The sequence below is a fragment of the Mobula hypostoma genome, chromosome 3 (assembly GCF_963921235.1).
Source record: "Mobula hypostoma chromosome 3, sMobHyp1.1, whole genome shotgun sequence".
NCBI classification, from domain to species: Eukaryota; Metazoa; Chordata; class Chondrichthyes; order Myliobatiformes; family Myliobatidae; genus Mobula; species Mobula hypostoma.
This window is the reverse complement of record NC_086099.1, coordinates 217,608,258-217,622,686: the sequence shown is the minus strand read 5'-3', so window position 1 is coordinate 217,622,686 and position 14,429 is coordinate 217,608,258. Positions and strand designations below refer to the sequence as shown.

Here is a 14,429-nt window from a genome sequence, read left to right as displayed (position 1 = left end):
CTGTTGGGGGGAGGCTGAGCTGTTGGCATTTTGGGTCAAGATACTGCGTCACGACTAAGAGTTTGGGAGGAATAAACTCGGTGGAACCATGAGGTAATATTACAGCTCTGTCAAACTCCAGGTTGGAGTATTCTGCTCAGTTTTATTCACCTCATTATAGGAAAGATTTGGAAACTTTAGAGAAGATACAGAGGAGATTTACCAGGATGCTGCCCAGATTAGAGAGCATGTTTTATGAGAATAGATTGAGTGAACTAGGACTTTCCTCTTCGGAGCTAAGCAGGATGAGAGGAGATTTGATAAAGGTGCATAGGAGGTGTAGATAGAGTGGACAGCCAGCACTTTTTTCCCCAGGCTGGCAGTGGCTAATATGAGAGGACATACTTTTAAGATGATTGGAGGAAAGTATGAGGGGTTGGTGTCAGAGGTAGGTCTTTTTACACAGAGAGCATGGAACGTCCTGCCAGGAGCGGTGGTAGAGGCAGATACATTAGGGGCATTTAAGAGACTCCTGGACAGGCGCATGGATGATAGGAAAATGGAGGGAAAGGTTAGATTGGTCTTGGAGTAGGTTAAAAGGTCAGCACAACAACGTAGGCCAAAGAGCCTGTATAGTGCTGTCCTGTTCTATAAAGCAGAGAGGAGGCCAATAAGGAGTAGGTGGAGCAAAGAGGGGTGAAGGATGATGGGTGAAGGAACCAAGGGAGAGGGGGTAGAGCTGGAAGAAAGAGGACTCTATAGTTCGGGGGACAGATAGGCGATTCTGTGGAGGCAATAAAGAAACATGGATGGTAGTTTGCCTCCCAGGTGCCAGGGTCCATAATGTTTCTGAACGTGTCTACAATATCCTGAAAAGGGAGGGTGAGCAGCCGGAAGTCGTGGGACATAAGGTAGAAAAAGGGGGGAGGTCCTGAAAACAGAATAGAGCGAGTTAGGAAGGAAGCTGAGAAGCAGGACCTCAAGGGTAGTAATCTCGGGATTACTCCCTGTGCCACACAACAGTGAGGATAGGAATAGAATGAGGTGGAGGATAAATGTGTGGCTGAAGAATTGGAACAGGTGGCAGGGATTCAGATTTCTGGATAATTGAGACCTCTTCTGGGGCAGGTGTGACCTGTACAAAAAGGGACGGGTTACACTTGAATCTGAGGGGGAGCAATATTCTTGCTGGCAGATTTACTATTGCTTTTAGGAGTGGTTCAAGCTAATATGGCAGAGGGATGGGAACCAGTATGATAGAGTTGAGGATGAGCCAGCAGGATTACAAGTAGATGATGGGTGTAACATGAATATAAGGAAGGACAAGCCAAAGTTTGAGTACAAATGCAGACAGAGCAAAGAGTTAAATTGTACCACAGAGGCAAAATTTAAAAGGGCAAATAATGCAGGACTGAAAATGCTGTATTTAAATATGCGTAGTATTTAGAATAAGGTGGACAAACTCATGGCCCTGTTAGAGGTTGATCAGTATGACGTTGTGGGCATCACTGAGTTGTAGCAAAAAGAAGGCCATAGTTGAGAGCTTAACAATAAAGGAGATACCTTGTACTGAAAGGACAGGCGGGAAGGCGCAGGTGCTGGCGTGGCTCTATTGGTAAGAGATGAAATTACATCTTTAGAAAGAGGTGACATATGGTCAGAGAATGTCGGGATTTTTGTGGGTGGAGTTAAGAAACTGCAAGGGTAAAAAAACCATTATGAGAATCATATATAGGCCTCCAAATAGAAGCCAAGATGTGGGGTTGAGATTGCAAAGGGAGCTGGAAAAGGCATGTGATAAGGGTAATGACACAATTGTAATGGGAGACTTTAATATGCAAGGGGATTGGGAAAATCAGGTTTGTGTTGGATCGCAAGAGAGGGAATTTGTTGAATGCCTACAAGATGGCTTTTTAGAGCAGCTTGTGCTTGAGCCTATTTGGAAAGGATATCTTAGATTGTGTGTTGTGTAATAACCCAGATCTTATTAGGCAGCTTAATGTAAAGGAACCCTGAGGAGTCAGTGATCATAATATGATTGAATTCATACTGCAGTTTGAGAGGGAGTAGCATAAGTCAGATGAATCTGTATCACAAAGGAATAAAGGGAATTACAGAGGCATGAGAGAGGAGCTTGCCCAGGTGGATTGGAGGAGGATACTGGTGTGGGTGATGGCAGAGCAGAGATGGCTGAAGTTTCTGGGAATAATTCACAAGGGTCACGACAGATATGTCCCACAAAAGAAGTTCTCAAATGGAAAGAGTAGGCAAAGTTAAGGACTGTATAAAAGCCAAGGAAAGGCCATATAAGGTAGTAAAAGAGATTGGGAAGTTGGATGGTCGGGAAGCTTTTAAAATCCAACAAAAGGTAACTAAAAAAGCTATGAGAAGGGAAAAGATAAAATATAAGGGCAAACAACAGGAATTCTGCAGATGCTGGAAATTCAAGCAACATACATCAAAGTTGCTGGTGAACGCAGCAGGCCAAGCAGCATCTATAGGAAAAGGTGCAGTCAACGTTTCAGGCCGAGACCCTTCGTCAGGACTTGCCAATAATATAAAGCAGGATACTAAAAGTCTTTTCAGTTATATGAAGAGTAAAAGGGAGGTGACAGTTGATATTGGACCACTGGAAAATTATGCTGGTGAGGTAGTAATGGAGGACAAAGAAATGGCAGATTATCTTAATGGGTACTTTGCACCAGTCTTTTCTGTGGAAGACGCTAGCAGTGTGCTAATGTTCTGTGAGTGTCAGGGAGCAGGAGTGAGTGCCATTGCTATTACAAAGGGAAAACTGCTAGACAGACTGAAAGGTCTTAAGGTGGATAGTCACCTGGACCAGGTGGATTACGTCCTAGAGTCCTGAGAGACGTTGCTGAAGAGATGACGGATGCATTGGTCATGATCTTTCAAGAATCACTTGATTCTGGCATGGTCCCAGAGGACTGGAAGATTACAAATGTCACTCTACTCTTTGAGATGTCACGTACCCCTTGACGGGTTAAAGAACCAGCAGAAATGGAAAACACTTTGGAGTCCAGTATTGCTATTAAATGATAATGTTTATTAGTAACTATGCAATACAGTATATAAATGCAGATAAATCAAACAGGTTAGCAATGATTATATACAAGTAAGTATATCATTAAGTGTAGAAATATATATGAAAACCAAGCTTCTTCAAGTCTAGGGGTAAATAGATAGTCTTACGACAATGAGTAAAGTTCAGTTCAGTTCATGGTGTTGAGTTGAGTAGTGATGGAGAGAGAGAGAGAGGGAGAGATTTGAGTCTTCAGTTGAGCTGACGCCATCGATCTTCCCGTTGTCCTCTGAAATCCTTTAAAAGTCACTGACTGTGACCACAACAAACGGGACCATTTTTCTGTGGTGGAGCTATCAGCCCAGGCAAGGGTTGGACACCTGGACAACTCCCCACTGGTCAATTCCTTTTCTCACTGCAAGAGCCACTGGTCGATCCACCTGATCAATCCTCCAAAAACCCACTTTTCCTGTGGGCACAACAAAGCTCATTCAGTGTCCAAAAACATGGGCCTGAGGTCTATCATCTGACCTCCTATTTATCTCACCGTACTGAGTACCAACTGTCATTCAAATAACTCCTCCTTCCTTTGTCTGTGTAAGAAATGTACAAGCAGGCAATGTCCTTGGGAAGTATAAACACGCTCCAGAGAAACAATAACATCGATTGTCCATCAAATAACATCGCCCTTGGTCACCATAGTGACTTATGAGCTGCTCGGTGCTCTCTCTCTCTCCCCAACTCAGCAGAAAAGTTGGTTTGAGTTCCTCCTCGTGCCTTAAAGTGACAGTCCAAATGTTAGTCTTTGTCCCTCTCTCTCTTTTCAAAACACAGTTCATAGGGGTAATTCAGCACCCCATCACAAAGAAGGAAGGAAGGCAAAAGAAAGGAAATTAATGTTGGCATTTATTTCAAGGGGAATAGAATAGAAAAGCAAGGAGATAATGCTGAGGCTTTATAAGACACTAGTCAGGCCGCACATGGAGTATCGTCAACAGTTTTGGGCCTCATATCTCAGAAAGGGTATGTTGTCATTGGAGAGAGTCCAGAGGAGGTTTATGAGGATGATTCAGGGAATAAGGGGTTAACATATGAGGAGCATTTGGCATTTGGCTCTGTACTCACTGGAATTTGAAGAATGTGGGGGTATCTCATTGAAACCTACTGAATGTTGAAAGACTAGATAGGGTGGATGTGGAGAGGATGTTTCCTATGGTGCGGGTATCCAGAACTAGAGGGCACAGCCTCAAAATTGAGGGGCGGTCTTTTAGAACAGAGGTGAGGAGGATATTTTTCAGCCAGAGAGTAGTAAATCTATCGAATGCTCTGCCAAGCCTGTGGGTATATTTAAGGCAGAAGCTGATGATTTCCTGATTGGTCAGGGCATCAAAGGATATGGTGAGAAGGCAGGTGTATGGGGTTGAGTGGGATCGAGGATCAGCCATGATGGAATGGCGGAGAAGACTCGATGGGCTGAATGGCCTAATTCTGCTCCCATGTCTTATGGTCTTAGTGGTCTATCTTCAATGCAAAACAGAACAGAGAATGCTGGAAAAATTCAGCATGTCTGGCAAGCAACCCTGGAGAGATTAAAACATTAAAGTAACAAACACAAAATACCAGAGGAACTCAGCAGGTCAGGCAGCATCTATGGACGGAGTGATCAGTTTCCAAGACTCTTATTACCCTGAAATGGCACGGGCCCATGATTGATTCCATTTCTTGCTGGTATCTCCGATTAAAGCATCGATGAAGATTGAAATCATCGAGGCGAGGGGGTGTCGGTACCATCTACCAGCCTCTTGCTTACTGCTGCTGGGGGATGGTGTCTGCGTGTGATGGTCTCTCTCTCTCTCTCTCTCTCTCACTCACTCACTCACTCACTCACTCACTCATCCCCTGCTCCCAGAGGAAGATCCCTGCATTTGAATGATCTCTCTCTCTCCCTCCCCCTCTCGCTTGATGTTGCTGGAGTCATGGGTCTTGGGCAAGGTTTCATCGATGCGGTTTGTGGATTGGACTTTGCAGTTCACGTTATGATGTGTTTCTGGTTTCACGTCACTCCTTTTTCTGTTGCTATTTTGTGTGATTTTGATTGGGGCGGACTGCAGACAATGAACTACACAACCCGAGTCTGAACTGCTCTAAGCTGAACTGAATATGCCTGGACTCTTTTGATGACTTCTGTGGGTTGATGTTTCATATTCTGTTTTTTTTGCTCATTTCTTTTTGCTTTTTGTGCAATTTGGTTTTTTTTTTGCATGTGTGTGGGGAGGAGGTTTGATGTTTCTCGTGGAATGGATTTCATAGATTTCTTTGTTTCGTGGCTGTCTGCGAGAAGACGGATCTCAGAGTTGAATACTGCATAAAGAGTTTGATCATAAATGTACTTTGAATCTTTGAATCTACATCCGGACTGGGCAGAAAGGGGAAAGAATCTGGAATAAGATTGTGGGGGGAAGGGGAAGGAGTACAATCTGGCAGGTGATGGGGAAGGTAGATGAGGGGGGATGAAGTGAGAACTTAGGAGGTGATAGGTGGAAAAGGTGAAGGACTCGTAGAAAGAACCTGCTACCCCAAGAGCCTCCGCGTCCAGCACATTATTCTTCATGATTTCCCCCACCTTCAATGGGATCATACCACTAAATACATCTTTCCCTTCCTCCACACTCTACTTTCCACAGGGATTGCTGTCTACATAATTCCCTTGTCCACTCATCCCTTCGCATTGATTGCCCTCTGGCACTTGTTCCTGTAAGTAAGACAAGGGCCCATTCACCTCCTCCCTCACCACCATTCAGGGCCTCATACGGTCCTTCCAGGTGAGGCAACACTTCATCTACATTGGTGAGACCTGACATAAACTGGGGGGTCCCTTTGTCAAGCACCTTCACTCCGTCCACCACAACAGGTGAGATTTCCTGGTGACCACCCATTCCCATAACAACATATCGGTCTATGGTCTCTCCTGTAATTTCTCACATCTCCTCCTCCTCCTGTCTTTTCCTATTCCCTATCCTGGCTCCCCTCTTACCCCAACTCTTCTCCTCATCTGCCTATCACCACCCTCCGGTGCCCCTCCTTCTCTTTCTCCCACGGTCCACTCTCCTCTCCAATCAGATAACCTTTTTCTTCAGCCCTTTATCTCTTCCACCAATCACCTCCCAGTTTCTCACTTCATCCCTCCCCCTCCCTCCACCAATTTTCCCTCTCTCCTGGCTTCACCTATCACTTGCTAGTTTGTACTCCTTCCCCTCTCCCCATCATCTTATTCCGTTTTCTTCCCCCTTCTTTTCCAGTCCCAATGAAGAGCCTTGGTCTGATATGTCAACTGTTTGTCTCTCTCCATTGCTGCTGCCTGATCTTTTGCCTGATACCTCGACACGGTTTCATCCCCCCTTGTTCAATCCCTTCCTACCTATGTTTGTGACACTTCTCACGCTCTGAAACTTTTCGAAGATTTTAAGTTCCCTGGCCCCCACCGCTTTATTTTCACGATGGATGTCCAGTCCCTCTCTACTTCCATCCCCTATCAGGAAGGTCTCAAAGCTCTCCGCTTCTTTTTGGATTCTAGACCTAATCAGTTCCCCTCTACTACCACTCTGCTCCGTCTAGCGGAATTAGTCCTTACTCTTAATAATTTCTCCTTCGGCTCCTCCCACTTCCTCCAAACCAAAGGTGTAGGCATGGGCACCCATATACCTGCCTTTTTGTTGGGTTTGTGGAACAATCTATGTTCCGTGCCTATTCTGGTATCTGTCCCCCACTTTTCCTTCGCTACATCGACGACTGCATTGGCGCTGCTTCCTGCACGCATGCAGAACTTGTTGACTTTATTAACTTTGCCTCCAACTTTCACCCTGCCCTCAAGTTTACCTGGTCCATTTCTGACACCTCCCTCCCCTTTCTAGATCTTTCTGTCTCTATCTCTGGAGACAATTTATCTACTGATGTCTACTATAAGCCTACTGACTCTCACAGCTATCTGGACTATTCCTCTTCTCACCCTGTCTCTTGCAAAAATGCCATCCCCTCCTTGCAATTCCTCCGTCTCTGCTGCATCTGCTCTCAGGATAAGGCTTTTCATTCCAGGACAAAGGAGATGTCCTCCTTTTTTTTAAAGAAAGGGGCTTCCCTTCGTCCACCATCAACTCTGCTCTCAAACGCATCTCCCCCATTTCACGCACATCTGCTCTCACTCCATCCTCCCGCCACCCCACTAGGAATAGGGTTCCCCTTGTCCTCACCTACCACCCCACGAGCCTCCGGGTCCAACATATAATTCTCCGTAACTTCCGCCACCTCCAAGGGGATCCCACCACTAAGCACAACTTTCCCTCCCGCCCCCCCCCCACTTTCCGCAGGGATCGCTCCCTACGTGACTCCCTTGTCCATTCGTCCCCCCCATCCCTCCCCACCGATCTCCCTCCTGGCACTTATCCTTGTAAGCGCAACAAGTGCTACACATGCCCTTACACTTCCTCCCTTACCACCATTCAGGGCCCCAGACAGTCCTTTCAGGTGAGGCGACATTTCACCTGTGAGTTGGCTGGGGTGATATACTACGTCCGGTGCTCGCGATGCAGCCTTCTATGTATTGGCGAGACCCGACGCAGACTGGGAGATCGTTTCGCTGAACACCTACGCTCTGTCCGCCAGAGAAAGCAGGATCTCCCAGTGGCCACACATTTTAATTCCACATCCCATTCCCATTCTGATATGTCTATCCACGGCCTTCTCTACTGTAAAGATGAAGCCACACTCAGGTTGGAGGAACAACACCTTATATTCCGTCTGGGTAGCCTCCAACTTGATGGCACGAACATTGACTTCTCAAACTTCCACTAATGCTCCACCTACCCCTCGTACCCCATCCGTTATATATTTATTTATATGCACACATTCTTTTTCTCTCTCTCCTTTTTCTCCCTCTGTCCCTCTGACTATACCCCTTGCCCATCCTCTGGGCTTTCCCCCCCTCCCCCTTTTCTTTCTCCCTAGGCCTCCCATCCCATGGTCCTTTCATATCCCTTTTGCCAATCAACTATCCAGCTCTTGGCTCCATCCCTCCCCCTCCTGTCTTCTCCTATCATTTTGGATCCCCCCCTCCCCCTCCCACTTTCAAATCTCTTACTAGCTCTTCTTTCAGTTAGTCCTGACGAAGGGTCTCAGCCCAAAACGTTGACTGTACCTCTTCCTAGAGATGTTGCCTGGCCTACTGCGTTCACCAGCAACTTTTATGTGTGTTGCCTGATCTTCCGTCATTTTGTGGGTATGTTGCTCTGGATTTCCAGCATCTGCAGAATTCCTTTGTGTTAAGAATTAAAGCTTAGCTTTATTGGGCCATGTTTACATAGTCATAGTCATACTTTATTGATCCCGGGGGAAATTGGTTTTCGTTACAGTTGCACCATAAATCATAAATAGTAATAGAACCATAAATAGTTGAATAGTAATATGTAAAATTATGCCAGTAAATTATGAAATAAGTCCAGGACCAGCCTATTGACTCAGGGTGTCTGACCCTCCAAGGGAGGAGTTGTAAAGTTTGATGGCCACAGGCAGGAATGACTTCATATGACGCTCTGTGTTGCATCTCGGTGGAATGAGTATCTGGCTGAATGTACTCCTGTGCCCACCCAGTACATTATGTAGTGGATGGGAGACATTGACCAAGATGGCATGCAACTTAGACAGCATCCTCTTTTCAGACACCACCGTGAGAGAGTCCAGTTCCATCCCCACAACATCACTGGCCTTACGAATGAGTTTATTGATTGTTGGTGTCTGCTACCCTCAGCCTGCTGCCCCAGCACACAACAGCAAACATGATAGCACTGGCCACCACAGACTCGTAGATCATCCTCAGCATCGTCCGGCAGATGTTAAAGGACCTCAGTCTCCTCAGGAAATAGAGACAGCTCTGACCCTTCTTGTAGACAGCCTCAGTGTTCTTAGACCGGTCCAGTTTATTGTCAATTCGTATCCCCAGGTATTTGTAATCCTCCACCATGTCCACGCTGACCCCCTGGATGGAAACAGGGGTCACCGGTACCTTAGCTCTCCTCAGGTCTACCACCAGCTCCTTAGTCTTTTTCACATTAAGCTGCAGATAATTCTGCTCACACCATGTGACAAGGTTTCCTACTGTAGCCCTGTACTCAACCTCATCTCCCTTGCTGATGCATCCAACTATGGCAGAGTCATCCGAAAACTTCTGAAGATGACAAGACTCTGTGCAGTAGTTGAAGTCCGAGGTGTAAATGGTGAAGAGAAAGGGAGACAAGACAGTCCCCTGTGGAGCCCCAGTGCTGCTGATCACTCTGTCGGACACACAGTGTTGCAAGCACACGTACTGTGGTCTGCCAGTCAGGTAATCAAGAATCCATTCTCTGCATGTTCTCTGGGTCTAGGGAAGAGCAGTTGCTGTGCCAGGCTAAGATCCCTAGTGTATCTGCACTTCAAGAGAATGCCTTATAAGACTATAAGATAATAAAGCATAGGAACAGAATTGGGCCATTCGCCCATCATCTGCTCTGCCATTCCATCATGGCTGATTATTATCCCTCTCAACCCCATTCTCCTGCCTCCCCCCCCCCCACAAACCTTGATGCGCTTTTTAATCAAGAACCTATCAACCTCTGCTCTGAATGATTTTGTAGGGACACACTCGTCTGCAACTCCGATTTAAATACGTCCAGTGACTTGGCCTCCACAGTTGCCTGCGGCAATAAATTCCACAGATTCATCACCCTCTGGCGAAAGAAATTCCTCCTTATTATTCCCTGAAATTATGTTGCCTTCCCCGGTTGAGAGAACTGACAGGCTGAGTGTATTGCTGTTTCCGTGGAAACCTGCAGGGGTTCAGGGTTTGAACTAGTGGCGTGTATAATGTTAAACTGGTTAAACTGACTTAGAGGTGGCCATCTGGGGATCTTTAATATGTGTGGTACTCATTGCTTTCCTCTGTCCGTGCTTTGAACTGGAAAAGACCACTGGAGCCTATCGAATCAGAACAGTGTGGGAAATCTGTACTCTAGGGGACGTCCAACAACCTTTTCCTTGGGAAAGTTTTGATTAGTTCCCTTCTGTAGCTATTAAGTTCAAAGTAAATTTATTATCAAAGTATATATATGTCACCATATACAACCCTGAGATTCATTCTCTTGTGGACATTCACAGTAACTACAAAGAAATAAAAGAAGGTATTAATAATAAATAAGCAAAAAAATATTGAGATGAAGAGACCTTGAAAGTGAGTCCATAGGTTGTGGGAACAGTTCCATGTTAGGTAAGTGAAGTTGACTGAAGTTATCCCCTCTGGTTCAAGAGCCTGGTGGTTGAGGGGTAATAACTGTTCCTGAACCTGGTGGCGTGGGTCCTGAGGCTCCTGGACCTGCTTCCTGATGGCAGCAGCGAGAAGAGAGCATGGCCTGGGTGGTGGTGGTCCCATATGATGGATGCTGCTTTCCTGTGACAGTACTCCATGTAGATGTGCTCAATAGTGGGGAGGGCTTTGCCCGTGATGGACTGGGCTGTATCCACTACTATTTGTAGGCCTTTTTATAGTCAGTCCCCAAATGCAGGCAGTCAGGACTTTTTTCCATAAAGTGGTTTTAGCTATATAAAACTTTGGTTAGACAGATTTGGAATATTGTGTGCAATTCTGGGCACCCCACGTAGGAAGGGTGTGGAGGATTTGGAGAGGGTGCAGAAGAGGTTTACCAGGATGATGCCTAGATGAGAGGGCATGTGCTGGAAAGGGAGGTTGGACAAATTTGTTGTCCTCCCCCCACACCCCCCATCGGAGGCTGGGGTAGACCTGTTGGGGTTTATACAGTTAAGAAAGGCATAGATGGAGTAGGCACTCAGAGGCTTTATAATAGGGTAGAAATGTCAGATACTGGTTTGTTTGTTCGTTATGTGCCTGTCATGATGTGGGCGATCATGATTTTTCCATAATCATCATTGATCTTGGCAAATGTTTCTGCAGAAGTGGTTTGCCATTGCTGCCTTCTGGGCAGCATTTTTACAAGGCAGGTGACCCCAACCATTATCAGTATTCTTCAGAGATTGATTGCCTGGTGTCAGTGGTTGCATGACCAGGACTTGTGATGTGGACCAGGACTGCTCATATGACCATCCACCACCTGCTCCCGTGGCTTCTCATGACCTTGATCGAGGTGGGGGTGGGGGTGGCACTAAGCAGGTCCTACACCTCGCCCAAGGGTGACCTGCAGGCTAGTGGAGGGAGGGGAGGGAGCACCTTATACCACCTTTGGTGGACAGGTATCTCCACCCACCACCCAGATACTTGTGGATATGCATTTAAGGTGAGAGGGGAGAAGATGTGTGGGGCAAGTAGTGGGTGCCATGGGTAATGGTGAAGCAGTGATGTTTGAGAGGCACGGACATGGAGGGATATGGATCACCTATAGGTAGAAAACATTTAGCTTAATTTGGCACCAGATGCTGGAAGTCTTAAGCACACTCCCAAGTGCCGGAGGAACTCGGCAGATTAGGCAGCATCTATGGAGGGGCATAAATAGTTAATGTTTTGGACTGACACCTTTCATCAGGACTATGATAAAGGATCTCAGCCTGAAATGTCGTCTGTTTATTCCTCTCCACAGGTGCTGCCAGACCTGTTTCTGTGCTGTGCTGTCCTATATTCTATGTTCTAATTTGTGCTCCCATTTTCCTGGGAGCTTCACATCGCTGCTCCTTTCTGTTGCATGTATTGGTTTTTCTTGGTCGAGAACGCAACTGCCTGTACCTGTCGAGGTGGCGTTATGTTTTAGCCAATCCTGTCTACCCCTCAGTCTGTGCTCTTCCAGATTGGGTGCTGAGGGAGGCAAACTTGCTCCCTCACTTAGGAACACAGTAAAGTAATATTGCAAAACTGCTTGAGGTAAAAGGATTTAGGGTAGGATAGGAAAGTCACAGGGTCATACAGCAAGCAAACAGGCCATTCTGTCCAACTGGTCTGTTGCAAATAAGACTCCCCTCTGCGTGCCTACAGCGGTGATTAGTTAGAGTTCAATGTTGGGCAGCATGGGGGGTGTAGCGGTTAGCTCGATCACTTTACAGTGACAGAGATCCTTGATTGTGGTTCGACTCCCGCTGCTGTCTGTCAGGAGTTTCTATGTTCTCCCCGTGACCGTGTGGGTTCCTTCCGGGTGCTCCAGTTTCCTCCCACAGTCCAAGGACGTATGGGTTGGGGTTGGTGTTAGTAAGTTGTGGGCACGTTCCAAGCACAGTCCTCGGACTGCATTGGTCTTTGACACAAATGATGCATTTTACTGCACATTTCGGAGTATGTGTGACAAATAAAGCTAATCTTTAAATCTTTAGAATCTCACCCAACACCTTAATGAATGTCAAAGCTAAGTGCTTCTTCCTCCTTTTTGTTTCTTCTGTTATTAAGCACCTATGGAGCCATCTTAGATCAGTGAGGGGTCTTGACAGCTTGAGGTAAAAGGATTTTTGTATTGTTTCATGTAGCACCATGGTCCTGGAAAACGTTGTCTCATTTTTACTATGCTCTGTATTAGCAGTTATGGTTGAAATGACAATAAAAAGTGACTTGACTTGAGAGGTGTGTCTGTGGCACTAGGGTGGATTAAACTGCTGCTGGGGTCATTTGACTGATGTGGAGCGCTCACAGTAATGTCATTTCAGACGAGGTCAAAACAGGCTGGGCTGTTTTCTGGGAGACAGCCTAGATTTTAATACTGCTAGTAATTTGACAGGGTGGAGTTAAGAAGGAAAATGAAAATTAATTTCTGCTCAATAATGTTCAGGATGTCTGGCTACCGCATGTCTTGGAGAAGTGCAGCAGCAGGAATTTAGCCTGCGGAGGCCATTCAACCCTTTGAGTGTCTGCTGTCCATCTACCGTGTGACTGAAGTCTGAGCTAATCCATGTGTACGGCTTTTATCCATCGTGTAGAAATGGCTCCTAATATCACTCCCAAATGCATAGTTCAATTCCAGACTCTGAAACCAGTAGAAATAGAGAATATAAAGATGTTCAATGTTGTAAAACACTTGTAAGTAAATCACCCCTTGACTTCTAAATGCCTCAAAGTGCAATGTAAATTTATTACCAAAGTACGTCACCATATACTACCCTGAGATTCACTGGGCCATTTCATTTAGGCTGTACCATTTGTAAGGGAAGGCTCAGTAATTTCCTCACAGCACTAGTGGTCACTGATTAGGGTTGGATTCTCGCCACTGTCTGTAAGGAGTTTGTACGTTCTCCCCGTGACTGGGTGGGTTTCCTCGGAGTGCTCCAGTTTCCTCCCATCGTCCAAAGATGCACGGTTAGGGTGAGTGAGTTTTGGGCTTGCTATGTTGGCGCAGGAGGCACAGCAACTGTTGCAGGCTACGCCCAGCACTTTGCAAGTAATGACGCAAATGAGGCGTTTCGCTGTATCTTTTGATGTTCGTATGACAAATAAAGCTAATATCTAACCTTTCCACCTAAAAGGGTTGGTAAATCTCCTTGAAGGCTGATGTATCCTCCTTGTGCTGTGGTCTAACCAGGGCATTGAACAGATGTAGAAAGATTCCTCTGAGTTTGTTTGCTGTGGCACAGGTGAAGTCCATTCAGCCCATCTTGTCTCTACTGGCTTCCTACCAGCACAACTCTCTATTTCCATTCCCAGTCCTATTTCCTGGCAAATGTTTCTCCTTTATATATTTATCCAGTTCCTTGGAAACCGCAGTGCAATCTGCCTTGACCATATTTGCAGGCAGCACATTCCAATTTCCAACCACAATGTGTAATAACAAAACCCTTTCCTCATAGTTCTCTGCTCCTCTTATACTCTACCTGTCTGCTGTAGTGCTCGATGATAAACTCGGACATCTATTCTGTCCGGACCCCTCATCACTTTCTATATGTCTGTCTGATAGCCCTTCGGCTTTTTTTCCTCCAAAGAAAACTACCCCAGCCTCTCTAAATGATAAATGTCGTCTTTTGTTCCAGGACCCATTCTCGTAAATATTTTCTGGAATATCCACTTGATAGGGTGGATCTCCACCCTATCGTGATTGCCCAGAATTGAACACAGTTCTCCAGATGAGGCTGGAATAGTGTTTTGTAAAGGCTCAGCATGACCTGCTTGGTTTTATGGTTGGATTGGTAAAACCCAGAACTGCGCCTGCCTTTTTAACTGCTTTCTCAGCCCACCATCTCACCTTCAGTGCCTTGCACACCTATACCCCTAGGTCTTTGTGCTCCTGCACCCCTTGTAATAGGATCCATTAGAACAGGAGTTCCCAACCTGGGGTCCTTGGTTAATGGTATTGGTCCATGGCATAAGACAGGTTGGGAACCCCTGCATTAGAGACACACAAATAAGGAAACAGGCCCTTTGGCCTAATTCACCTGTGAAATTGTT

At 46.0% G+C, this 14,429-nt stretch overlaps 1 protein-coding gene across 1 annotated transcript in view; it reads left to right on the top strand.

The window, feature by feature from the left end:
- The window catches only part of LOC134344531 (uncharacterized), a 103,159-nt gene that overhangs the window by 50,101 nt on the left and 38,629 nt on the right, over positions 1–14,429 (top strand). The window lies entirely within an intron of this gene.